Consider the following 15,849-nt stretch of genomic DNA (forward strand, 5'->3'; position numbering starts at 1 on the left):
TATGATGATTTTAAATTGTGCCCTACGCTCACATGGGATACAGTAAAGATTCTTCTATTCTGATATCACCTTGTTTCTTCATTTTAACACAACAAGAATTCTGACTGCTGTGTTTTGTAATATTGCCAATTTATGCATTGTTTTACCAGGCAAGCCAATGAATAATTAATAAAATATTAAAGGAATGTAATCTCATTTAAAAAAACCCACACACACAAAAAAACAAAAACAACTGAATAAATCAGGGTTGGCAACCTCGGTCCTCAAGAGCTGCAACCCAGTCGGGTTTTCTGGATTTCCCCAATGAATATGCATGAGATCTATTTCCATGTACTGCCTCCATTGTACAAATATATCTCATGCATATTCATTGCGGAAACCCTGAAACCCTGACTGGGTTGCAGCTCTCGAGGACTGAGATTGCCCACCCCTGGAATAAATCAGCTTCTGTGATAAAATAATTTTGTAGTAGTTATAGGCATTTCGAATGATAAAAGTCCGTTCTTACCAAACATGAGAATTCATGTTTAACTTACTATTTAATACCCTCCCACATCACTTACTTAGGGGTCCTTTTAATAAGCTGCGTAAGCGTCTACATGTGTCCAATGTGCACCAAAATGGAATTACCGCCCGACTATCGCGTGGCTCTTGCGGTAATTTCATTTTTGGCACGCGTCCGATATGTGTGTCTGAAAAATATATTTTTTCGCATGTGCGTAACAGACGTGCGCCAAGTGGGATTTGACACGCGTAGCTCATTACTGCCTGGATTTTTTACCACTAGGTCAATGGCTGGCGGTAAGGTCTCAGACCCAAAATGGACACACGGCAATTTTGATTTTGCCGCATGTCCATTTTCGATAAAAAAGGGCCTTTTTCACAGGTGTGCTGAAAAATGGATTGGCGCATGCCCAAACCCGCGCCTACACTACCGCAAGCCATTTTCAGCAAGCCTTTGTAAAAGGGCCCCTTAATCACTAGAAAGTGCACATTTATTTAATATAATCAATTGGGTCCCACCAGGGGCGTAAACAGACCTTGGGGGGGAGGGGGGTCTGGAGCCTGAGGTGGGGGCACATTTTAGCCTGCCTCCCCCAGCTGCTGACCCTCCTCTGCCACTTTTGACCCCCCCACCACTATTGAGCCCCCTGCCACCACCGCCGCCGACAAACCCTCCCCTGCCGCCGCTGCCGCCGCCAGGTACCTTTGCTGGTGGGGGTCCCCAACCCCCGCCAGCCGATCCTTCTTCTGCGCCAGTCTCCGGCGCGTTTGCTGATCTGTTTCTGTGAGTCCTGATTCCTGACGTCCTGCATGCACATCCTGTATGTAGCCCAATGCAGGAGTCAGGACTGACAGAAACAGATCAGCAAACGCGCCGGAGACCAGAGCTGAAGAAGACTTTGGCTGGCGGGGGTTGGGGACCCTCGCCAGCAAAGGTACCTGGTGGCAGCAGGGGAGGGTTGTCAACGGCGGCAGGAGGGGGCAGTTGAAAGTGGCAGGGGAGACACGGCGGCGGGGGGGGGTGAAAGTAGAGGGGGCCAGGGCTAAATCTGTGGGGGCCCATGCCCCCGTGGCCCCACTTAGCTACGCCCCTGGGACCCACTAACATCCCATAGATCACTACCACATATAACATTTCTGGTTTTGAGGCTGTATGTTGCATTCTCACGAGTAAGGAGCTCTTCTGATGTGATTGTTAAACTGATTGAAGGGTCTGAACAAGGAAAACTTTTACCACATTGTAACACAGTTTACACAAAAAATATTGTATATAAAGAAATCTTACACATGTAAACAACAATTATATTCAGAATACAACTGTGGAAACATTAATGGCAGGAACTCATTACATTGCTAGCGCCCGTTTCATTGCGTTAAGAAATGGGCCTTTTTTACTAGTATATATATATATCGGTCTCTTAGGCAATTTAATTAAAGCAGATTAAAAATGTGTTCATAGATGATACTTAGGCCTCCATGGAGGCCTGCAGCCAGACTTCTTCTCTAATCTTTTACACATCTCACTTGTCCTCAGCCATCAGGTCCTGTCTGATGTTATGACAAACTAAAATTGTATTAAAGTTTTGCTATCACCTCAGTAAGGCCAATACACAAACCCTCCACTGCAAAACACTATACACAAATTTTGTGCAAAAATACACTCAGAACCTTACCATACCATAACAGCACTAACTCCCAGGACTGAAACAGCAACAACCTTATACATGAAAAGGCAGTACTGTAAATATAACACCAGGCCCTAAAACACCAATGCATTACCTAGTGGAGAAAAATTATAAAGCAACAAAACCGCAACAAGATCTCTACATAGATCCTACATGATAAAGAATACTGCTCCTTGGTCACATACACAAAACATAGACAGATCCTCAACAAAAGTGACCACAAATCAGTAATAAAGATATGAAGACAAAAAAATGAACTGGAAAATTCAAGGTCAGACTCTGCACACAGTGCTAACAGAGAAAGAGAAACTTAAATGCAAAATATCAGAGAAGCACATTTCCAAAACCTAACATATTCCAATTAATAAATTCAAAATAAAATACTTTTTTTCTACCTTTGTTGTCTGAGCATTTTATTTTTCTATTCGCTTTGGTCCTTGTATCTCTTTTCTGCCCTTCTCTGGGGTTTTTTCTGTCTTTACAGTACCTGCTGTCCATTTGACATTTCCTCTCTATCCATGTCCTCTATCTTTTCTTTGAGTGCCTATCCATCCTGTCTGCATCTTCCCTCTGTGTCTCTGTCCCTATCCCTTTCTCTCCACATTCAGCATCTGCCCTCTCATTGTCTCCATCGTCTCTATATTCAGCATTTTGTCTCTATATTCCTGTCTTGACCTATCCTCCATTTCCCCCATGTCCCCAGTCCTTCCCATGTGATCAACATTGCCCTTGCATCTCTATCCCCCGTGTTCAGCATTGCCTCATGTCCCTATCCCCCTCCCCATGACCAGCATTGTCCCTGAGTCTCTATCTGCCCCCTCAAAATCAGCATTACCCCTCTGTCCCTATCCCCTCCCCTCTGTATCCAGCATTGTCCCTGTGTCCCTATCTGCTCCCCTGCTCAGCATTGCCCTTGTGTACCTATCCCTCCCATGCTCAGCATTGCCCTTATGTCCCTCTCTGTCCCCTCCCCATGCTCAGCATTGCCCCTGTGTCCTTATCCCCTCTCTGTCCAGTATTGCCCCTTTTTTTCCCTGTCCCTATGCCTCTGCCATGCCGAGCATCTCTTCTTTGTCTACCTGACACTCCTCTTTCTCTTCCTTTTCTCAGGCACCCCGTATCCTGGGGCCAGTATCTCCCCCTTTCAATTCTCATCACCCCTTCATGGTCCAGTGTCTCTCCCCCTCTCTTCTCCTTCCCCTGTCCAGTCACTCACACACACGCACTCTCTCTCTTTTTCTCTCTCCCACCAGCTGGTCCACATCTTTTACTCCCCTCCCCCTCCAGCACTTCTTCCTCTCTGTTCATCCCCCTCCTCCCAAGATCCAGCAGAGGAGCACCTACACATCTCTCCCTCCAGGTCCTGTGTCTCTCCCCCCCCCCACACACCTCCATTGCAGTTCTAGTCTTTCCCTTTCCCTCCCACCCCATGGTGCAATGATGCCTTGCAAGTTGCACTTGCCTTGATCGCTACCAGTAGCAGCACTGCAGCAATTACAGTAATCTGTCTCGGAGCTTCTGCTTTCTCCACCATTGCAAAGAAGGGCCTCTCATATCATCTGTTGCATGTTGCTGTGGTGGGCTGCAGGCAGTTTTTGATATGTGAAGGCTGGCTGCACTTGCGGTTGCAATCCTCTTATACCGAGTGCCAAACACTCAAGCTCATACACATAACTACATGTGTAGGGACTAACCACAATAACCAGGTTTCAGTAGAGGGAGAGTAAGAAGTACAAATAAGACAATAAAGGTATACTTAGCACTCTGGGATTAGATCACACATACTTCTCACTCACGCAAACCAAATTCAGAACAGTCCAAAGTATATTTATTTATTTAGATTCTACTCACACCTTTTTCAGTAGTAGCTCAAGGTGAGCTAACATTGGATATTTCTTTGTCCCAGGAGGGCTCACAATCTAAGTTTGTACCTGAGGAAATATAGGGTTAAATGACTTGCCCAAGATCACAAGTAGCAGCAGTGGGATTTGAACTGGCCACCTCTGAATTGCAAGACCGGTGTTCTAACCACTAGGCCACTCCTATAAACACTAAACTGTTTTATTAGATAATGGCAGTACTAATAGCAGCTGTAATCAGAGGCAATGTATTATGCAGAATCACCCAAAATAATGGTAAATTACTAAGTTTAAGAACCTGTCAAGGGGAGCAAAGATAATGCACACTATTCCCTAATCCTGAAATAGATAGAGCACCCAAGCACTACGCAGGTAATGAGAGCAATTCACTCATGAACACTGGATCTGTAGAAGAAGTCAAGGATTGTAGACAGAGGCTCACGATCAGGCAAGGCAGCAGCAGGAACTTAGGATGGTTGGTCAGCAGGTAAGCTCGTCCCATCCAGGCAAGAGCATGCAGGTGGCGGGGGGGGGGGGGGGGGGGGGGGGGGGAAGGACGACATAGCCAGCTGGAGCCAGCTGATAGCAATTCTTGAGTGAACTGCACAAGATAACAGCTAGCTAGCTGATAACAGGACCAAGCTGGTTAGAACAACAAGGTTTAAGGTTTTCAAGATGTTGTGGCTTTGAGGCCTGAGGACCCAGCTCTTGCCATCATAGAGATTTCCTTCTTATCCATGAAGGTCTCCAGTAGAACAAACAAAGGTTGTGTTCCATAGTTGTTTTGCCTCTGTTAGCCTTGACTTAGCCTTGATGTGTCAGCAATGTACTTGAGGCCTATTACAGTACCAAGCCTCTGCATGAGAGATGACTCTGTAAAAGGTCAGAGTCACAAGTTAGAATAGTTCTTCATGGTAGTGCATTATTCAGGACCTTTTTTGTCCCTACACATGAATCTCATGCATTGCCAATCTCTCTCTCTCTAGCCTGGCCAAGCATCTCTTCCTTTCAAACTTGCTTGATGCCGCCACAGGCAGCGCTGAACAGATGCTGCTTCTGGCCAATGCAGAGGACCAATGCGGAAGTAGCATCTGAGGAGGCAGGAGTGGCAGAAGAAAGACCCTTACATTGGCCAGAAGCAGCTTCTGTTCAGCGCTATTGGTGGCAGCGGCCTCAAGCAAGTTCGGCAGACTGCAGGAGCCAGGCAAATGGGAGATGCCAGCTGGGCAACTAGGGAGCAGGGGGGAGAGAGTATCAGGGGGAGGTGAGAGGAAATGATGTCAGGGTGGAGAGAGGGAGGGAGGAAGAGATGCCAGGATGGTGATGGTGGGAGGGAGAGAGAGAGAGATGCCAGAATGGGGTGGGTGGGGGGAATCGAGAGAACGAGATGCCAGGATGGTGGAGGGGGAAGCAAAAGAGAAAGAGATGCCAGGGTGGTTGGTGGGGAGTAGGAGAGAAAGAGAGAGAGATTCTGGGATGTGAAGAGATTCTAGGATGTGGGGGGGAGGAGGGAAGAGGAGAAATAGAAAAAGAGAAATAGATGCCATGATGTGGGAGGGGTGAGAGAAAGAAAGAAATACCAGGATGATGGGACAAGGAGGAAGAGGGAGAGGTGCTGGACCTCCAAAGGGGAGATGGAATAGGAGTGGTCCTGTTTCTTCTATTCTCAGTCATTGCTAGTTTAGACAAAAGCATGTGACTTTGGGGCACTATGGTTTATTAACAGCTGATATATTTCACACAGTACCAGCAGAGAGGTGGGGGAGGTATCTCTGTTACACACACACTCTCTCTCTCTCACAGTCAATGTCTTTCTCTCTCTCACTCTCACACACTCTATGTCTCACACTGTATCACATTCACTATGTGTCACACAGTCACTCACACACTCTCTTGGTCTCATACACTCAGTCTCACAGAGAGTCTGTGTCTCATACACACTCTCTCTCTTGCACACACTGTATCTGTGTGAAACACACTCTCTCTCTCTCACACACACTGTGTCTCACATACGCACTTGCACACACTCTCATTCTCACACACACACTCTCTCTCACAGACACACTCGCACCCAGACTCACTCTCTCTCTCTCTCACACACACACACACACACACACACTCGCACATTCACACTCTCTCTCTCACACACAGTCACTCTCATATACACTCTCTCAAACATAACACTCCGAGGAAAACCTTGCTAGCGCCCATTTCATATGTGTCAGAAACGGGCCTTTTTTACTAGTCTGCTAATAAAAACTATTTCAACATAATGTCTTGGCATATATTTCATATAACATTTATGTGGTTTTCTTATCTACGTTTCTGTTTTTATTTTAAGTGTTCTCCTGATGAAGGCTTTTATGCCGAAACACGGCCTGTGCTGAGGACACCTCGTTTCACCTTGGAAGAATAAACTGGTTTTGTTTCATCCATCCTGGTACTTAATCTGCTTCCACTTTTACGTTTACCCATTATAGATTTTCCATTTTTTAAATTATATTATTTTGGACTGTAAATATTTTGTGTGTCAGGATCACCAATAAAGGTGTTCTACTGAAAGATATCCCTAGTACTCACTTGTCTCTTTTTTTGAGCTTTATTTCATTTCAGCTTAGGTCCTGAGGGGCCCTTTTACTAAGCTGTGTAGATGCCTACACATGCCAAACGTATGTCAATTCAGAGTTACCGCCTGGCTACCGCGTGGCTTGAGTGGTAATTTCATTTTTTACGCGCGTCCGCTATGCGCGCCGGCAAATAATTTTTATTTTCCGGCGCATGGCAGAAACCGGGCGGTAATCATCATTCTACGTGCGTAGATGATTACCGCACGGTTAACGTGTGAGACCTTACTGCTAAGTCAATGGGTGGTGGTAAGGTCTTAGACCCCAAATTGACGCATGCCAATTTTTATTTTGCCGCACATCCATTTTCGGCAAAGTTTTTTTAAAAAGGCGTTTTTTTTACGGGCGTGCTGGAAAATGGATCTGCCCATACCCAAAACATGTGCCTACACTAGTGTAGCCCATTTTTCAGCACATCTTAGTAAAAGGACCCCTGATTCTTTTGCTTCTCCTTATCCACCGCGACCCTTTATTTTATTGCACTGATCCTATCTACCACTGCATAATTCTAGCTGTATCCCTTTTCTTCTTTTATGTAGAACCTCTGGGGCCTGTCCTCACCCCCTCATGATAGGTCCCATACAACATCTCAGTCTATACTGTGAGGCTGTTTCTTTTTTAGCACAAAAACTGCATTTTCCTGGGGGGGTTTGCTCAGAAAAGAGATCTATCATCATCTAATGAAATATTTTTATGACACATTGCTAACATATTGCAGAAAATGTAACTGAAAAAGCATAACATATTGAGGGTAAAAACGATAAAGTCATGTGCAAACTCATTATGCAATGCTGAGCACGAGCCAGCGCTTTATGTTCAGATATCATGTGCTGGAGTTTGCATTCCGATGAGAACAAAAGCCAAGTTAATGGACAAATTACTTTCCAGAATTTAGATTCACCAGTAACAGAAGGTGATAGGATACATACTAATACATTTCTTTCAAAACAAATCTCTCGACTCATACTGTTTTAGCATCTGCTTGTCAAGGGTATCGAGGCATTAAGACATTGCAATGGTAAGTAACGATAGCAAAATTTGTTAACTTAAATGCTGTTATGAAATTTCCTCTGACACCATTAACATTGGTTGCCCCATTCCAGCAGTTACGGTTCCTGTGGGCAAATTGATTATACCTAATGCAACATCTCGGGAGATTTCCAGTGGAGTATTGGTTTTGGTTTGAGGCTGTATCTGGTTACTTTTAAGTAAAGTTTTTCTAACTAAGCAATCCAGAACCCATCATATTAAGTTTTGCCATCATTCTTACAGTTGTCTGCAGTTTTAATCTGTTTCTGCTCAACTTACTATGAAATCTGAGATCAACATGCTGAATTATATTCTGTATTTAACAGCTATATCTACATTTTCTTCATCATTTATCCTGCCATTAGAGATAGGGCTTTTATTTCTAGGTGTTTATCAATTGTAAATTTAAAGGGGTTTGAGGGTACAAAAAAAATCGGTGTTTCAGTGTTTTTGCTTCATAGGTACTATTGCTGCATACCTTTTCTGGTAGAATCAAACATGTATGTTTGTGTCAGCATACAAAAAACCCCCCAACAACTAAGGGCTTCTTTGAAAAGGCCACACTAGCGATTCCTGCGTGGCAATGAAGAGGAAGCCCATAGGAATTCAATGGGCTTCCTCTCATTTGCCTCACAGGAATTGCTAGTGTGGCTTTGTAAAAGAAGCCCTAAATGGAGGATACAAGACAAGTCAAGGGACAAGAGAGAGAGAGAGAGAATAGTAGAGGAAGTGGTGATTTTCCTGCACTTATCCAATAAACAGGGGGGAATTCATTAAGAAGTGTTAGGGCCTTTGTACGGGCACTGGGACCTTAATGTGCACTAAGGAGCCCTTTTACCAAAGGCTTGCTGCGCAGCAACCGGCTTGCCGCACGGCAACCCAGAACCCAATGCACCCGCTGGTGGTAGTTCCACATCAAGTGTGTACCGTTTCCGGTGGTATGCAAAATAATTCTATAATTTCTAGCATGGTGCTAACCTGGCAGTAATCAGGCAGCACCGCGCTGCCCGGTTACCGCCGGGTTACCGTGGGAACCCTTACCACCATCCATGCTCTCCCCTGCATGGCCACACAGTAAGAATAATCTTACTGCGTGGCCATGTCTTTTTTAGGGTTTTTATACCCACTGCGGTAAAAAGGGCCCTGGCGCGTAGCAAAAACAGCCCCTGCCACTACCGCAGGGTCCTTTTTACCGCAGCTTGGTAAAAGGACCCCTAAGGGCCTTAATGCATGCTAAATGCTAAGAAGCCCATTTTATACCTATGAGCTTCTTAGCATTTAGCATGTGTTAAGGGAATTAATGTGCGTTAAGGCCCTAATTCCCCCATATCATTTTTCTTCTTATTGCCTCAGAGCACTTTATTGGTGTTTATCAGTTAAAACTTAAAATTATAAACCATAGTTATATTTTTGGGGCTAATGTATGAGCCTTATTCACAACTTCTGTGTACAAATACTGGTATTTACACTAAGGGGCTCATTTTCAAAAGAGAAAAATGGCGTAAAATGGCATGTGGACATTTTTCTCTGAAAAACATCCAAATCATGACTTTCAAAACTCAGATTTAAGACATGTTTATCTGCAGTGTGTGCAAATCACAAGGGGGCATGTTGGGGGTGGGATTTGGGTGTTCCAAAACTTGGACGATTTTCTGCCACAATGGAACAAAGCAAAAAATGATGAGGGCTAAAAGACATTTTGGTCTAGACCTGGTTCAATCACAGCTAAGTTTTTTTTTTTTAAATGATCCTAAAAGATAGAGATAGATGCGCTGAGCACAAAAATATATAGCAAATGGTCATTGTCAAAACAAAAAGTTGGACGTTTTTCTGGTTTGAAAATGGTCATGTTCACTACTGGATTTTTGGACGTTTCCAGAAAACACCCAAAATCAGATTTAAATGTCTTTTTAAAAATGCCTCTCTATATCATATAAGAACGTAACATAAGAACATATGCATTGCCATACTGGGAGAGACCAAAGGTCCACCTGGCCCAGTTTCCTCTTTCCAACAGTGTCCAATCCAGGTCAGATGTAGCTGGCAAGATCCCAAAACAGTAAAACAGATTTTATGCTGCTTATGCTGAGGCCCCCTTTTATTGCAGCTAGTAAAAGGGAAGTATTGCTTTCCTACAGGAAGTGGCCATGCGGCAAATAAAGCACTTGTCGCGCGACCATTTCAGAGGGGAGCCCTTACCACCACCCATAAATTTTTGTAGCACCAGAAATGATGGCGCACTAGAGGTGAGAAGTACCGCCAGGTTGCTGTTGTAGCTCGGCAGTACTTCCTGTATAGCGAGCAGTAAGCCCGCATTGGGCGTACCGACACTTAGTAAAAGGTGCCGAAGAGCCTTTAGTAAAAGGGCCCTCTAGTTTCCAATAAGAAATGAGCAAAACTATGTACACATGGAGAGCCACTCTACACAGAAATTTCAAGGGGGTATAATATGGGCAGGATTTAAATCTACATGTGTATTCCCCATTTCATAAAGGGGATTCATGTGTATGGGGGAAGATGTCCATGTTGGCTTTTATACATGCTCAACAACACATACAGGTTTTATAAAAGTGCTCGGTTTGACCAGGGCTTTAAACAAGGGGTTAAGGAAGTTATTCTCCTTGATCCTATATAGTGTCCGCCTCTGAAATGAAACCATGTGTTAAGTTGCAGTTGAACTACCTCCTCCTTTAAGGAGATAGCCACAGTCCTATGGAGGTTATTTAGCATCAAATCTCATGCATGTTTAAACAGAAAAGAGAAACATGGATCAAAAGGGCAATGTTGCCTTAATTTCACTCACAACCTTCTTCAAATCTCTCTCGAGGACCTAACAAACTCAACAAATGATTCCTTCCCATCCCTCACCCCCTCTTTTCTTTCTAATCAACTTTACCACATAGCATTCCACCTAATCCACTTAAGTATTTCAACTTCTTCATCCAAAAAGACAAAAACATTTAGATTCAAAAATTCAGGAATATGATATTTTTATTTAAATCCCTCTGCCTAGCAAAGACTTTTCTACCTTAAACAGTTCCTTAGGAAGAGGAAAGAGGTAAAGAAAATGGTTAGTATTATTTATGAATGAGGCCTTCAGCTTAGGATGTTATCCATCAATGTCAAAACAGATTAGTATCTGTCCATGTAATATGTATTAAGGATGAGAAGAGCAAGTGGAATTCTCATAAGAAAAACAGACCAGCTGCTAAGAGTTGGTTTTGGCTAAGGTGATAGAGGCAGTAGTGGCAAAATATTTAATACAGTATTTAGATAAATGTAATTTACTTCATTACTCACAACATGTATTTTGATGACAGCATGGCATAGAGGCAGTGTTAATTGAAGTACCGGAGAAACTTAGATTTTTATTGGATAGAGGAAAATGTACCTTAATAAAGCTGAACTTAACAGCAGCATTTGATTTAATGGTTCATGATTTATAGGCTCTCAGATACAGTATTTAACTGATGTAAAGATTTTTTTGGAAAACTAAGTAAAAGGAGGGTCAAAGATCCAGCTTGTCAAAGAGTTTTTGATTAACATGTAGGGTCCCTCAAGGCTCCCCTGTGTTGCCTATGTGGTTTAATTTTTTATTTTTGTGCCCGATGGGAGCTATTTTAGATGCTTTAGGTTCAGAGCATTTTATTAATGCAGATGGGACTAGATTCTCTATATGATGCCTAAAAAAATCAGTGCTGAAACAAAATGCACCTAGGCATATTCTATAAAGTACACCTCAATTTAGGAGTACTTTATAGAATAAGCCTCAATTTCTGTGCAGTTTAAAGAATATGCTGTGTGCCTGTCCATGCAACTAAATGTAGACGTAGTCGATAACGCCAAGTAAAATTTGGTTTAAATCCTGACACCTAAATTGGGTGCAGACCGGGATATTCTATAACCACACGCATAGATTTTAGAAATGCCCATGACCCGTCCATTCCATGCCCATGGCTACACCCATAAGAACATAAGAGTAGCCATACTGGGTCAGACCAATGGTCCATCTAGCCTAATATCCTGTTTTCCAAACAGTGGCCAAGCCAGGTCACAAGTACCTGGCAGAAACCCAGGGCAAGCAGTTGTTTCCCATGTCCGTCTTAATAGCAGACAGTGGACTTTTCTTCTAGGAATTTGTCCAGACCTTTTAAACCCAGATACACTAACTGCTGTTGCCACATCCTCTGGCAAAGAGTTCCAGAGCTTAAATATTCGTTGAGTGAAAAAATATTTCTTCCTATTTGTTTTAAAAGTATTTCCATGTAACTTCCTCGAGTATCTCCTAGTATTTGTACTTTTAGAACAAGTAAAATATTGATTTACTTCTACTTGTTCTACACCACTCAGGATTTTGTAGACCTTAATCATATCTCCCCTCATCCGTCTTTTTCCAAGCTGAAGAGCCCTAACCTCTTTAGCCTTTCCTCATAAGAAAGGAGTTCCATCCCCTTTATCATTTTGGTCATTCTTCTTTCAACCTTTTCTAATTCTGCTATATTTTTTTTGAGATACAGCGACCAGAACTGAACGTAATACTCAAGGTGCGGATGCACCATGGAGTGATACAAAGGCATTATAGTATTTTCGGCAGTGCTTTTTTTGTAGAAAAAAAGGTGCCGGTTCTCACTCTGGGCGGGGTCACCACATATGGCTCCACCCCTATGATAGCCACACCTCTTATACCAGCCATGGCGCATATAAACAGGTATAATTGAAAATACTATGCTAGTATAGGAGAAAAAAATAACGTGATTGTTTTCATTATAAATAATTTCTGTAAGCTGTTACCGCTCCAGTATACCCAGTGCAAAATAAGACAACAGATGTAAATTCTCAAATTGGACATATTCCAAACACTAAAATAAAATGATTTTTTCTACCTTTGTTGTCTGGTGACTTTGTTTTTCTATCCATATTGGTCCCAGTCTCTGATTCTGCTGCTCTCTATCTGTTCTCTTAACTCCGTTTCCAGGGCTTCCTTTCTATTTATTTCTTTACTTTCCTCCTTTTTTCTTCATTTCTTGCCCTACATCCATAAGTAAAAGCTGGGTCCTCCTCCGTGGAATTGACTGGAGGAGGTATAACGTGGATCCAGCTTTTGCGATACAAAGGCAGCCAGCGTCGGACTCAGCAGCGCGAACGGTGCAGCAATTGAGAGAGGGGCTGGCAGCGTCGGAGCTTCCCTCTGCAAGTCCCGCCTATGCGGAAACAGGAAGTTGAAACAACATAGGCGGGACTCGCAGAGGGAAGCTCCGATGCTGCCAGCCTCTCTCAATCGCTGTCTGCACCATTCACACTGCCGAGTCCAATGCAGTAGTAGTAAGTAGGGGAGTGAGAAGAAGGGTGCCGGACTCGCCGGGGGGAAAAAAGATGCCAGTATGCCATACCAGTGTGTACCGGCACAAAAAAAGCCCTGATTTTCGGTCTTATTCGCCATCCCTTTCCTAATAATCCTGTTTGCTTTTCTGACTGCCACTGCAAACTGAGCAGATTTCAGTGTATTATCTACAACAACACCCAGATCTTTTTCTTGAGTGCTGACCCCTAAAGGTGGACCCTAGCATCAGGTAACTGATTTGGATTATTCTTTCCAATGTGCATCACTTTGCATTTGTCCACATTAAATTTCATCTGCCGTTGGATGCCCAGTCTTCCAATTTCCTAAGTTCTTCTGCAGTATTTCATAGTCTGCACGTGTTTTAACAATCTTGAATAGTTTTGTATCATATGCAAATTTGATCACTTCACTCCTCGTCCCATTTTCCATACCATTTATAAATATGTTAAATACCACTGTTCCCAGTACAGATCCCTGTACACCCCTTTTTAACTGTGCGACTTAAAGGTTATGCACATCACGTTATAGAATATGCTTAGACAGTTCTGCATATAAATTCTAATTAATTTCAATTAGTGTCAAGAATTGCTTGTTAAGTGGCAATTATTGGTGCTGATTGGCTTATTAACTAATTAAGTTGCATGTGCAAATCCAGAATTCGACTGGATTTGCGCGTGTATCTTAAGTCATGTTATATAGATTCCCGGGGATGATGTGCAGATAGTTCCTGTGATAAATGGATTGAACATACTTATTTAGCATTGGACAAATACATTAAATTTGTTGAAGTCGGACAATAAGACCATAGGTACATTAACAGCCATACTGGGTCAAACAAATGGTCCATCTAGTTCAGTATTCTGCTTCCATCTGCAAGCTGTTTAGAGGTTAACAGGGATACTTTGCAACCTTTGCTCTTTTCTACCCTTAAACACTCCTGGCTTTCTTTCACCTTTGTTGAAACCTCTCTATTGGGATTCCCTAAATGTCCTGTTATGATATTATCCTTCAAGGATACCTCACTCCAAACCATGCACTCCTGAGTGACTGTCTGCTACCCCCCAGCAGCCTGGTTCCATCCCAGTTAAGGTGGAGTCTATCCTTTCTGAATAGGCTCCCCCTTCCCCAGAATGTTGTCCAGTTTATAACAAATCTAAATCCCTCCTCTCTGCACCATTGTCTCAGCCACGCATTGAGACATCGGATCTCTACCCTCCTCAAGGGTCCTGCGCATAGAATGGGGAGCACTTCTGAAAATGCTACCCTGGACGTTCTGGATTTTAGCTTTCTACCTAAACTGCCTAAGGGGCCCTTTTACTAAGCCGTGTAAGCATCTACGCGCGCCTAACGCACAGGGGTGTGCTGGTAACAGGCTCCTTCTCTGGACGTAGCCAGCTCTGCAGTTGGAAGGGCCGGGGGGGCGGGGGAGGCAACACTTGCCTCTCTCTCCTCCCTCCCTTCGTGCTGGCACGCTAGGCATACCTTTGCTGGCAGCCAATAAATGGACTGCCACCATTCCCAATGTATTCCCAATGTCTTTCTCTGAGCAGCATGCTAGAACTTTTCTCACATGCTCGAGCAGTCCCAACCTGCTGCCCAGAGCTGGAAACAAGAAGCGGGGAGCAGCAGTAGTCTATTTACTTGGCTGGCAGGGCTCAGCATCCCCACCAGCAAAGTAAAAGATATCTCAGCAGGGGGCCCAAGCCCACATTTTGGGAGCCAGTTGTTAAAGTAGCCATGGAGGGCCCTACTTTAACAACCGGCTCCCAAAATTCTTAAAAACTTAACAACCGGCTCTTGCGAGCCTTTGAGAGCCTGCTCCAGCACACCACTGCTAATGCATACCAAAATGGAGTTCCCACACAGCTACCCCATGGCTCTTGTGGTAATTTCATTATTGCTGTTCATCCTATAAGCATGACTGAAAAATAATTTTTATTTTTGGCCGTACTTATCGGACGCGCGCCAGGTGGCATTTGGCATGCGTAGGTCATTACCGCCCAGTTACTGCATGAGACTTTACCGCTAGCTCAAGGCTGGCGGTAAGGTCTCAGACCCAAAATGGACGGGCGTTAATTTTCATTTTGCCACACATCAATTTTCGGCAAACATTTTTAAAAGGTCTTTTTTATAGGTGCACTGAAAAATGATTCTGCGCACATCCAAAACCCACGCTTACACTACCGCAGGCCATGTTTCAGTGCACCTTAGTAAAAGGACCCCTAAATTTGGCTTGCAGAGCCCACATTTTCCTATGTCGTTGGTACCCACATGTACCAAGACAGCAGGCTCCTTCCCAGCACTGTCTAAAATCTTATCTAGGTGATGTGTGAAGTCTGCCACCTTCGCACCAGGCAGGCAAATAACCAAGTGATCCTCACATCCAACTGCTTAAAGAGAACTCAAAACAATTCTACAGAGAACTGGGAAAGAGCTTAAGTGCTGAAACATAAACATTCTGGAAAAACTTACATGAGGACCCTGTTCAGCACAACCAAGAAGCAAAGTGGCTACCCTGCACACAGTAGAATCTGGAAAAGATACACATCAAAGTTATGGACCAGCCAGATGTAACAACTAAATAGTTGGAAAATAGGTTAAAAAGAACCCTGAACTGGAAGACCCCAGGCCCAGATGGAATGATCCAATTGTAGCTCAAACAATATCTCTTCACCAAGACCTGACAAATTGCAAGAATCGGTTGGTCAGGCATCCAAGCTTAACCCTACAATGGCTTATGACAGGCAGAGCATGTCTTCTTCCAACAAGAGATCTGAGTAACATTTCCAAAAATTATAGAACTATAA

This window comes from Microcaecilia unicolor, chromosome 1 (assembly GCF_901765095.1).
Source record: "Microcaecilia unicolor chromosome 1, aMicUni1.1, whole genome shotgun sequence".
NCBI classification, from domain to species: Eukaryota; Metazoa; Chordata; class Amphibia; order Gymnophiona; family Siphonopidae; genus Microcaecilia; species Microcaecilia unicolor.